The sequence below is a fragment of the Thalassophryne amazonica genome, chromosome 10 (genome assembly GCF_902500255.1).
Source record: "Thalassophryne amazonica chromosome 10, fThaAma1.1, whole genome shotgun sequence".
Lineage (NCBI taxonomy): Eukaryota > Metazoa > Chordata > Actinopteri > Batrachoidiformes > Batrachoididae > Thalassophryne > Thalassophryne amazonica.
Window position 1 is genome coordinate 106,898,949 of NC_047112.1, and position 12,428 is coordinate 106,911,376.

General features: G+C 39.4%; 1 protein-coding gene and 1 long non-coding RNA gene across 2 annotated transcripts in view; both read right to left on the minus strand.

Annotated features, from left to right (window-relative positions):
* farp2 (FERM, RhoGEF and pleckstrin domain protein 2) overlaps positions 1-12,428 on the minus strand; it is a 203,733-nt gene that overhangs the window by 148,268 nt on the left and 43,037 nt on the right.
* LOC117519355 lies at positions 8,662-9,665 on the minus strand. Its single transcript, XR_004563255.1, has 3 exons — positions 9,570-9,665; positions 9,149-9,236; positions 8,662-8,724 (listed from the first exon to the last, which is right to left on the minus strand). It is a non-coding gene; the product is annotated as an uncharacterized LOC117519355 (long non-coding RNA).

Consider the following 12,428-nt stretch of genomic DNA (forward strand, 5'->3'; position numbering starts at 1 on the left):
CGCCAGGCACGCAAGCCGATACGGTCTACACGTAGTGACGTATTTTAGGCTTGGTGCTCAGCAGGAAGCTGATCACGGGGCGTGCACATTTTTCAGTGGCAGGATGTTCAAATGTTATATATAACGGGAGAACCACATACACTTTCCTATAACGTTTAGGTTGACCAAATTATATAACCTTTGATACATGTAATAAGACTATGTTGTCTTTAAGTGTCATATCAATCAATCAATCAATCAATTTTTTTATATAGCGCCAAATCACAACAAACAGTTGCCCCAAGGCGCTTTATATTGTAAGGCAAGGCCATACAATAATTATGTAAAACCCCAACGGTCAAAACGACCCCCTGTGAGCAAGCACTTGGCTATAGTGGGAAGGAAAAACTCCCTTTTAACAGGAAGAAACCTCCAGCAGAACCAGGCTCAGGGAGGGGCAGTCTTCTGCTGGGACTGGTTGGGGCTGAGGGAGAGAACCAGGAAAAAGACATGCTGTGGAGGGGAGCAGAGATCAATCACTAATGATTAAATGCAGAGTGGTGCATACAGAGCAAAAAGAGAAAGAAACAGTGCATCATGGGAACCCCCCAGCAGTCTACGTCTATAGCAGCATAACTAAGGGATGGTTCAGGGTCACCTGATCCAGCCCTAACTATAAGCTTTAGCAAAAAGGAAAGTTTTTGCTAAAGTTTTTTTATCCACTTTAATGCTACTCTGCCACAAGAACTAAGGTTGTCAGCTACAAATATTAAACATTTTGTTTTTCATTTAACATTGATATTTAGATAAATGCATCATAAATTGTTCTGTGGAGTTGATTAATTTCATAAATTAACTTTTTTTTTTAAACAGGTGGGCTTAAATGGTACATGCCATCAAAATGCATGAAAACTTAAGCAGGTATATTCAATGACAAAAACTTTATATTTCTGAATGTGTGCAAAGTAGTAACTGCTGTAATGTTTGATGCAAACTGTATTCAGGCTCTATGCATAGTTTTGTGAGCTTATATTACATTTTGAAAGGAAAGCATTGCCTTTTTTAACCGTTCCTCACGGTGGAATCATTTAAGCCCATCTCATGTATTTCAATAGAACATTTCCTCTGCTACAAGTTAAATGCATTTTTCTGTTCAAAAGTGTTTAAAAGTACCCTAACAGTTCACTGTGTAACTTTAAATTACTGATCTACTTTACTAGAGATAGAAGGACAGACAGACAGACAGATATATAGATCGATAAAACGTAAATGTAAATTTTTTTAAAGACATGTTCACTGTTATCTAATAAATATACTGCTGTTTATTTTTAATTGAATTGCCTCAAGTGCCTGAAATGAAACTAAATTAACCGATCCATTGTTCTGTGTTGTGTACTGCACTGTTTGTCATGTATGTCATTTGTTGAGACGATGATCTTGTTCAAAAGGGATAAAAAAAAAAAAAAAAATTCACTGTCATTTACAATATATATTGCATTAATGATAATTTTATGCCTTAATTATTGCATTAAACAAGTTTCAATAAATGATGTTATGGGCTTATTTGGAACACACATGGGCGGGCTTAAATGGTACATCAACTAATTACTAAATATTCAAATGAAAGGTAACTCTTGTCCTTTAACAAATTATGCCAATATATAGGAAAAAATAGCAAAACTTAGATTTTGGTGGGCTTAATGGGTACACTTACCCTAGCACTGAAAATATAGTTAAAATATTTATTCTCTTTATTTATTTATTTATATTTTTTTTAATCAAAATTGCAACCAAAAATACACATTTTGACAAAAAAAAAAAAATCAATGTTATGCCTCAAGTACTGCCAAAATTACATAATTTTATAGAACAATGGCGACCATCTTGAAAATAGCATTTTCACACCTTTAAAGTCAAGAATCATTTCTAATATCCATTTTACATGTATATGAAAATACTTTTTATAATTAAAACATAACTTGGTCTAAACTACTGGAAAAATGCACATATTCAGGTAGCCATTTCAAAACATGCCATTTTTGACAGGGTAAGAGTGCTCTGATCAAGTGTTTCATTAATGCTTCTTCTTACTGAAAAGAAGACCCAAAAACCTACTTGGAACCAAATTTTGGTGATTTGTTCCAAAATTGCAATTTTATCCTAATGTATTGGAGTACTGGCATCCAATCAAGTTCATAACAAGAATTCGTGATGTATGTCAAGCATATCACTGTAATATGTAGGAATTTCAGGGAAATTAACTGGAACTTCATTAACCCTTTAAGCCTCAATGACACTGCCCCGCATCGGGATGAACTTTTCCTTCTATGAATAAATGAACACTGGAATGTCACAGAGACTTTATTCAACCATTTTCTGAAAGTACACATTCTCACAAAGAGTCTGGATCTCGTTTAGAGACTATCTCTCACGCACAGACAATGCTAGAGGCCAGAGAATTTTGCATGGACAAAGCTTCTCTGCTCAGGCAAAGTGTTTGTGTGACACAATGTGTGCTAGTCCAACTTTATCCATGACAGAAGACAGAAATAAACCCTCAAACTCAAACCACACAAGCACAAACCGCTGTTGTGCAATGATGTTCTTTAACTTTGTATTGCTCAAAGCTTGTAAAATCAAGTTAAAACTGAGGGTTATCTTCCAATGTACACACAGTACAAAAACATCAATAAGGATTTGAGCTGTCACTTGAGAAAGCATCAAAAGAAGTCAGTTAAGACTTGAAAAAAATTAACTGCTGAAGTTCACACAGCAGAAGAAGGATAATACAAAGTTATTGCATTATTTTTAAGTGTCAAGAAATGGAGTGAGAAGTATCATCAAGAAATTCTAAGAGCCACACAGTACAGAACAAGCCTGGCAGAGGTAGGAAGTGAAAGATTTCAAAGGTTCTGGAAAGAAAAATAGTGAGTGATTTGTCTGCCAAGATGCCAGTTTATGACTTTTCCAAGTCAGGAAATGCAGTCTCAAAGAAGATAATCACTAGAGCTCTGGATAGGAATGTACTGTGAGGTTGCAGACCAAGAAAAACTCCACTTCTACAGAAGAGCCACCTCTGGAGAAAGATTATGCCTACTGGTAGTATGTCCTTTGGTCAGACAAAACAAAACTAGAGGTCTTTGGCCATAGAGATGTTGCTTATGTTTGCCAAAAGAAGACAAGCATGTAACCGAAAGAACACTGTGAAACAGGGTGGTGGGATTATAATGCTTCAGGGATGCTTCAGTGCGTCTGGACCTGGTTAAGGGTCCTTTCACACATAACACGAGAGATGCAGAAACCAGAAGAAAATCCGAGAACCAAACACGAAATGGGGAACCACGAAACATCCACCTGCTGTCGTGAGGGACGCACCGACGTCAGTTTCCTGCATGCTCATGCGTGTGCACGAACACTGTGCGAGCAGCTGGAATGTGTTGCACCACATCAAGCCTCTGCCGTGGAGGGGAAAAAAAACCCAAAAAACACACACACACACACACACACCATTAAAAAAAAACATTTTATTGAATCCCTCTTATCGAGTGGACAATACAAGTATGAACGTCTGTTCCTCTGTATATTACCCATGGTCACAGACATATAGTCATAAAATTACATGAATGAAGCAGTCCACTCTCATTATGTATTATTATGTCCAGCCAGGTATATAAATAATTAATACAACAACCGGACACTGATAGATGAGATATTGGTGTATAATTAGTGAAAATCACTGGGTTGATATAAAAAGTAAATAAAAGGGGAACCAATACAGAACCCTGCAGTTAAATAACCCTGGTAAAAATAAAAAATAAATGCCACTTGTGGGATTCGGATTTTACAAAAGCTCTAACTAACAGACAGAAACTTTACCACTGCACTACAATCGCTGTCCTATAACAGGAACATGAAATGCTTAAAATCAACAAGGAGATAAACGTATGTTTTCAAAAAAGACAAATTAGATGATGTATGGACATGCGTGTTGGGCCGGCCCGCAGCCTGTTGAGGTGTGCTGTGTGCGGCTGCTGTAGCCCGGCGTAAAGGCTAAAGATGTTTTATGTATTTCCACATGAGGACAGCAGGCAAAGATACGCACCTCACAGAAAGTTGTAAGTTCATGTCTTTGAAAACACGATATATGTTCCACAGCTGGGACATCCAGGAGCAGAGATCTCAACAGCAGCTGCTGTTGGCGCCATGCCCCCCCATGTCCGTTCAGCACCCAGACCAATGTTTCACTCTCTGTTTCTGTGTTATGTGGTCATTCATTTGAGTTATTTGTTATGTAATTGCGTATGTAGGTATTGTCCTAATTATTTGTATACCTGTCCCGGCGGTGGTCTCCATGTTTGTAATGTGACATGTCATGTGCAGCCGTCATGTCCAGCTGTCAGTGTGCTGCGATCAGCTGACAGGCGCCTCCCTGTACTGTGTGCGCTCAGACATGGCTGTCCAGCCCCCATGTGATCATGTCTGTATACAGTGGTCCGTCGTTTATCGCGGAGTTACGTTCTAAAAATAACCCGCAATAGGTGAAATCTGCGAAGTAGTCAGTGTTATTTTTTACAATTATTAGATGTTTTAAGGCTGTAAAACCCCTCACTACACACTTTATACACTTTTCTCAAACAGGCATTAACATTTTCTCACTTTTCGCTCATGTGTAAACACTCTCAAAGTTCAAACCTTAGTAGAAAAATAAGACCAACCTGTTTTCAGGCCCAAACATTTGTTTGAGAAATAAAAATAGAAGGTTTTCCTATAAATAATTATGATGGCTTTTAGAACTAACGAATTTAATTTTAACGATCAACCTACGAGGCTGGACACATAAGAACTTATTAATAGTGACTGAGCAGTATTTCACAGTTCCTCTGATCGCGCCTCTTCGTCCTGGCGCCGCTCTGCTGTAGTGTCTTTTTCCACTGAGTGACACCTCAGTGCAGGTGTCTTTTTCCGAGTGAAGAACACAGTTATGGGTAGTTGTTGGCGCTCTTTTTTGTTCTGGGCGAGAAGATTCCTATAAACAGACACGCAGAACACAATGCGCGTGCTCTCTCTTCGCGGTGCCGAGACCGGCCTGCTTGATGAGGACGCAGAACACAATGCACTGTAAAAAAAAAAAAAAGAAAAAAAAAAGAGAGCGGGGGGCCCCAAAACACATACACCACATGTTGGGGGGGGGGGGGGGGGGGGGCGTTGGTTTTTGTAGCACCACACTCGTGGGGGCACTTAGACAAATTTCACATCCAGCTCAAAAGTGATTGTCTGCTCACTATTGACTGGCCTACGCAAAGCTCTGATTGAAATCCCACTGGAAGAATCCCAAGCAAGAAGACCATCAAATCTGGAAGACCTTCAGAGATTTGCCAAAGAAGAATGGGCTAGGATTCCTCAGGAGAACACATGTGAGACTTGTTGAAAACTACAACAAATTAATGCAGGCTGTTATCCAGCAAAAAGTACACACAACTGAGTATCAGAGGGGTTAATAATTTTGGCCCGTGTAGTTTTTGTGAAGTAATTTTGTTTCTGTGTGCAAAGTAAAATAATGTATCCATCCCAAATAAAACTTAGATGTTCAGAAATGCTGTGTTGAAAATTCCGTGCTCTGATATAGGAAACACACACACACACACACACACACACACACACACACACACACACACACGGGAACATTTTGAAGACAAGAAATTTCAAAGGGGTCTAATATACTCAACAAAAATATAAACGCAACACTTTTGGTTTTGCTCCCATTTTGCATGAGATTAACTCAAAGATCTAAAACTTTTTCCACATACACAATATCACCATTTCCCTCAAATATTGTTCACAAACCAGTCTAAATCTGTGATAGTGAGCACTTCTCCTTTGCTGAGATAATCCATCCCACCTCACAGGTGTGCCATATCAAGATGCTGATTAGACACCATGATTAGTGCACAGGTGTGCCTTAGACTGCCCACAATAAAAGGCCACTCTGAAAGGTGCAGTTTTGTTTTACTGGGGGGGGGGGAACCAGTCAGTATCTGGTGTGACCACCATTTGCCTCATGCAGTGCAACACATCTCCTTCGCATCATCCGTGAAGAGAACACCTCTCCAACGTGCCAAACGGCAGCGAATGTGAGCATTTGCCCACTCAAATCGGTTACAACGACGAACTGGAGTCAGGTCGAGACCCAGATGAGGACGACGAGCATGCAGATGAGCTTCCCTGAGACAGTTTCTGACAGTTTGTGCAGAAATTCTTTGGTTATGCAAACCGATTGTTCCAGCAGCTGTCCGAGTGGCTGGTCTCAGACGATCTTGGAGGTGAACATGCTGGATGTGGAGGTCCTGGGCTGGTGTGGTTACACGTGGTCTGTGGTTGTGAGGCTGGTTGGATGTACTGCCAAATTCTCTGAAACGCCTTTGGAGACGGCTTATGGTAGAGAAATGAACATTCAATACACGAGCAACAGCTCTGGTTGACATTCCTGCTGTCAGCATGCCAATTGCACGCTCCCTCAAATCTTGCGACATCTGTGGCATTGTGCTGTGTGATAAAACTGCACCTTTCAGAGTGGCCTTTTATTGTGGGCAGTCTAAGGCACACCTGTGCACTAATCATGATGTCTAATCAGCATCTTGATATGGCACACCTGTGAGGTGGGATGGATTATCTCAGCAAAGGAGATGTGCTCACTATCACAGATTTAGACTGGTTTGTGAACAATATTTGAGAGAAATGGTGATATTGTATATGTGGAAAAAGTTTTAGATCTTTGAGTTCATCTCATACAAAATGGGAGCAAAACCAAAAGTGTTGCGTTTATATTTTTGTTGAGTGTAATTTTGTCCTCACTTTCAGAAAAGTGATATTGTTCTGAATATTCTGATATGCAACACATCGGCATTACACTATATACAAGTACTTTAAAAGGTATTAAAAAGTATGTTAAAATACATTAGGGTTCTTAGGGTTAAATACAGTGTTTAAAGGGTTGCCAGTTCTTTTGCTTTTTTCTTCTTAAGTGAAAGAGGTTGGCGATGGAGTCTGCACTAGGCAGCAAAAACCAACAACAAAAACAGTTTAAAGGCATAATTAATAAATGTGCCGATGGGGTGGCACATATTTATGAAGGTGTCCACAGATCAATACAATTTTGCCCTGTTATAGATGATTTTTATAAACAGAAGTCCAGCTTTGTGCTGTCTCAATCTGCTCCTGAATGTTTTGTTAGAATATAGTCCAGCCTGTTTCTGTGCCTCACCGTGAAAAAACTGCTGTCATAGAACAATCAGTGACTGTGTCTGTTATCTGCTTAACCTTTCTGTTGTGCAGTAACCTGGCAGTGTTACTGTAGTTTCAGATCATATCTACATAGTGTTTTAAACAGTACTGACAACTCTACAGCAGGGGCGGAACTACAGGGGGGCAAGAGAAGCCAGATTTTAATGTTCAATGGACAAATTTAAAATATGAAATCTAATAAGATAATTATTAAAGGAGTCATATTGTGCAGAAAGAATCAGCCTCCAAACTCCCACAATTCTGTTTTTATAGACATTCTTTATAATATAGCCTTTTTACACATACAATGAAATTTGCCTGCATTTAACCCATCCAAATTACACTTAGACAGTTCTCCCAATTTAAGATCAATTTACAGCTTGTTTAATACCTCCTTGATATGTAACAAAAATAACCCCGATCCTTTACCTGATTATTAAATGCCCCAAGCACACAGATCTGAGTTTTTTAATATACCTGCAATTAAATGATTCATTTAGATTTACAATCACAAACCCTGTAATCAATTACATCATTTTTTTAATAACCTGATGTCGTTAATTAAAATATGTATACTGTGTGTGTGTTTCAGATGGTTTTCTGAGTCACCGCTGCAAAGGTTCATGCCATGGAATGGGACACCTTTGTCAACATCATCATGTTATGTTTCACTATGAATTTTGAATAAATTTGTACTTTTTGCTAAAATGTCTCCACGTTTGTGTAACATCAGTTTGATTTGTAAAAGTTACCAAGGCTTACTGATTTAAAGGCTAACAGTTTGAAAAGTTGTTTAAGCATAATCCAGTAGTAAAATAAGTTTTACATTTAATGGGGTCATAAATGTAAATGTAACAGACAGTAAAATTGGTTGTTCAAAATTCCTTGATGTAATGGTGCCTTCACTGAAGTGACTAAACGTTTTTATGTTAAATACCATTTGGTAAAATCTCAGTTTAGACATGCTTATTCCAGCATCTGTGTAAAGATTCAGCCAGGTGTAGCGTGCAGAGTCTTCTGGAGCGGCAAAACCCAAATTAAAAATTCTTAGAAATAAACCATCATTGCACCAAAACATCAATGACAAATGTGTTTTTTTTTTTTACTGTTGACTCAGCATGAAATGACAAATTATGATACAGTCACGAGTCAAATTGTTTACTGCAACAAAAAAGAGCTAATACAAAAAAAAAAAAAAAAAAAAAGCAACACAAACTATACAAAAGTTTCATGTGTCTGTAGTCTGGGTTGGGGGCGCAGGTCACATGCCCCGGTGACCTGCATCGCGTGCACAACGTTGCCCAGCACGCCAAGATATGCCTGATTAAATGCAGCTTCCACCACCGTTGCTTCCTCAAGGATCAATCGGATGTGTCCATCACACTGGGCCCAGTTCAGCTTCAGCCTCAACATCACTCAAGATGTTGAGATTCGCTTGCTGGAACAGGCTCCCTTTTCTCTTGCCTGGACAATAATGAAGGTAGAAATGGGAAAGCAAATAAAAAAAAAAACAAAAAAAACAACAACAACAAAACCTAACAACAACAACAAAACCTTCAGTCTCTGTATGGTCATTCCACAGAGTTTTAGTTATCTTGGTCACTTTGCATAAAAATGATGTTCTTTCAAAATTATCCTCCAACAAATCAGACCATTTGGAGCATCATTTTGAAAGAACATGACTTTTATGCAAAGCAACCAAGATAACTGAAACTTTGGGAAGGTCCAGCAAAATTTGCTGGACCTTTGTGGGATTTATTACAATATTTATGGGTTCTGGGTTTTTGTTTTTTGTGTGTGTGTGTGGGTGTGTGTGTGTGTGGGGGGGGTCACCCTGTATATATCGTATTTGTGAAAGTCAAGGTGATGTGAGACACGTTATTCTTACCTGTGATGACACGTTGCTGTGTGGTGCTGGACGTTGATACAGAAGTTGAAGCTGGTGTTCAAACCCCCCTCGCTTATGGAACTGGATTCTTCAACAAAAACATAAAATGGCGACATGTCAAAAAAAAAAAAAAAACATATCACAGTAATGGCACTAAATGAGCCAAATGTACATGTTTGTTGTCTTGCTGACTTTAGGTGTTTTTCTGTCAGAAATTAATACTTTAAAGCGGAGCGCGGCGTTAGCTAGCTCACTAGTTAGCAGTCAGATAGCTCACTGTGTCCGCGTACATGAAACAACGATGTTACTTTGACACAAGTTTAGACTCACAATCTTAGTTTGTTAAAGTGTGCTTCCCACCAATGGGATAAGTAACGTTAAACGGTGCTTTCAAGCAGACTACAGTCACAAAAACACTTACCAGCCGTCGCTTCTAACAAAGCCGAGTTGTGGCCATCCTGCCTCCCGTTGGTCATCGGTCGGTGTCCGTAAACAGTGTTCCTGCGGTCGAACCGTTTCCAGCCCTACTCCGACCTACTCCGGTCATTGTGGTCCTGTAATCACTTTTAAGCTTTTTCAACTGTTCTCTGAGTTGCTGTAATGTCCGGTGAGCCGAGTACGGCCAAAGACTGGGAAATTTTCTCATTTTGGATCACTTCATCCACCAAACACAAACGTCCGCAACTCATCCACAGACCACAGTGTGGTTTTGTGCGAGAGAAAAAAAAAAAAAAAACACGCTGTGAAACGAAAGAAAATGACAGTCGCTGTAACGCCACTGTGACTATTTAAAAATGGCGGGTGTTGATTTTCGTCTCGGACGGCGCGCTCATGACTCGTCCAGTGACGACATTCTCTGACCAATCAGTGGCCGGTAGCCTATTGACGTCACATTTTAGTATCGGCTCGGCTCGCTTGGAACCGCTCCTGAGCAGGTACTAAAAAAAGCACCCGGTACCAGGTACTAACCCTAGTGGAAAAGCAAAAAAACCGAGTAGAGTCGAGCCGAGTAGTGCCGAGTAGTGCTACTTTTGTGAAGTAGAAAAGCGCCGCAATTCTACAAATTTTTACCTTGGAAAAAACTTTCAAGGTCAAAATCCTGTTAGAAGTGGCTTTTCAAAAGCTAAACAATAATAGAAAATCAAGATAAAAAAAGGGTTCTAAATGTTACAATCAAATATCTGCTAAATCCGCAATATGGAACTCCGGTGTCACAGACCGAACGGTCCGCCCCTAAAAATCGGTCCGGCTTTTCTTAGATATGTCCAAGCTAGATTTCCTCTCCCACTTTTGTTTGACATAGTGAGTTGAATAACTATTGGAGTTCTGTATTCTTTTATAATTTGTGAGATAAGGTGTCTACTTACTTTAGATTTATAAGCATCAATAAATATATTCATTAAATTTGGATTTTGGTGATTAGATTGATTGACTGACTGAAAATCTTTAATGTCCCCAGAGGGCAATTTGGTTTGCAGCAAAAGTTCAGAATCAGACAATAAAATCTCACATGGCACACTGGTATCTCCCCCCCCCCCCAATAAAACAAAACTGCACCTTTCAGAGTGGCCTTTTATTGTGGGCAGTCTAAGGCACACCTGTGCACTAATCATGGTGTCTAATCAGCATCTTGGTATGGCGCACCTGTGAGGTGGGATGGATTATCTCAGCAAAGGAGAAGTGCTCACTATCACAGATTTAGACTGGTTTGTGAACAATGTTTGAGGGAAATGGTGATATTGTGTATGTGGAAAAAGTTTTAGATCTTTGAGTTCATCTCATACAAAATGGGAGCAAAACCAAAAGTGTTGCGTTTATATTTTTGTTGAGTATACATACATACATACATACATACAGGGTTCTAGCTAGCGCAAACTTGCGTTACGGCCCGTTACGCTATAATTTTGGATCGTTACGCTTATTTTGGACCGTTACAATTTTCAATACAGCGTCTGTAATCAACCGTTTCTGCAGCGCGACTCCAGTTTGAAGCGAGAATCGAAGCAATGCTTCGATTCAATGGTTCGTGGCTCTTTAATTCGCTGCTCTTCAGAAGCGGTAAGTCCACTTCTTAACCCCTCTGAAAGCCATTAAAATATCATGAGTCACTTTTGTGTGGATTAAAGTCACTAACTGGGACTCGTCTTGTTGCAGTCGAGAAACGAGAATCGTCCTCCATTCTGTTGTCACAGCTTCAAATGCTGCGTTGCTCTCTGCCTAGACAGAGTCTGCTCGGAATTAATAACTTCAAAATGAATCGCCGCTTTAAATAAAATGACACCTCTTACAAATGCAATACAGACAATAAACTACAAATCGACTAAAACGTTTTTTCCTCCCAAAATGAGACGTCTTGCATTCTTTATAAACCTGACCTGCAGCGCAGCTGCAAGAGCTGCAGCTCATAGGTATGGAAATACATTCATGCCAATAATAATGTCTGAAAGGAAATGCTTTTGACAAAAACTAACAGATTTTATTTCTGTTTATGTCCAGAGATCAAGGATCCACCATGTAGAGTTTATTATGTCCAGAGTTTAAGGATCCAGTAACCAATTTCATATTTATTTACTTTAAGACTCAATAAAATGTTGTTCAATTTCAACTTAATCAGCTTATAAAGCACCAAATTACAACAAAAGCCATCTCAAGGTGCCTCACACAGAACAGTTCAACATAAAAAAAATTAAAATAAATAAATAAAAAAAATTAAAATACCTAATTAAAAACAGAAGTAAAAGACTAAAACATAGCAAAATAAAAACTACTCATAAGAAAGAGAATAAAAATAGGTTTTAAGTCTTGACTTAAAAATGTCCACAGACTCTGACTGCCTCACTGAGGGCCATGTACTGGCTAACCCAGAATGAGATTGCCCACTCAACAAACTTCCCCAGCCTTCCTGACATGATGAAGGGACTTGGGCTGTCGTATCTGGCTTTTCCCCTTTGGGTACCCCTAGAATGGCCAATTTTTACCTTGAATTTTCAAAAGCTTTCCCCCTTCCGCACCATGACGCCCCACCCCCCTCGGTCGCTTTGCTCCCTCGACATTACCACTACGCTAAAATTTTATCGTAGCTAGAACCCTGCATACATACATACATACACAGTCATCACAAATTACAGTACAGTATATTGTTCCCAACAAGTTCACCTACAGCCCATTAAGGAATCTAATGGCAGATGGGACAAAGGATTTTAAATATCTATTTGATTTGGCCTGACAAGGGAATGAATACCTCCTCTTAGATGGGAGGAGTCGAAACTCTGCATGAAGA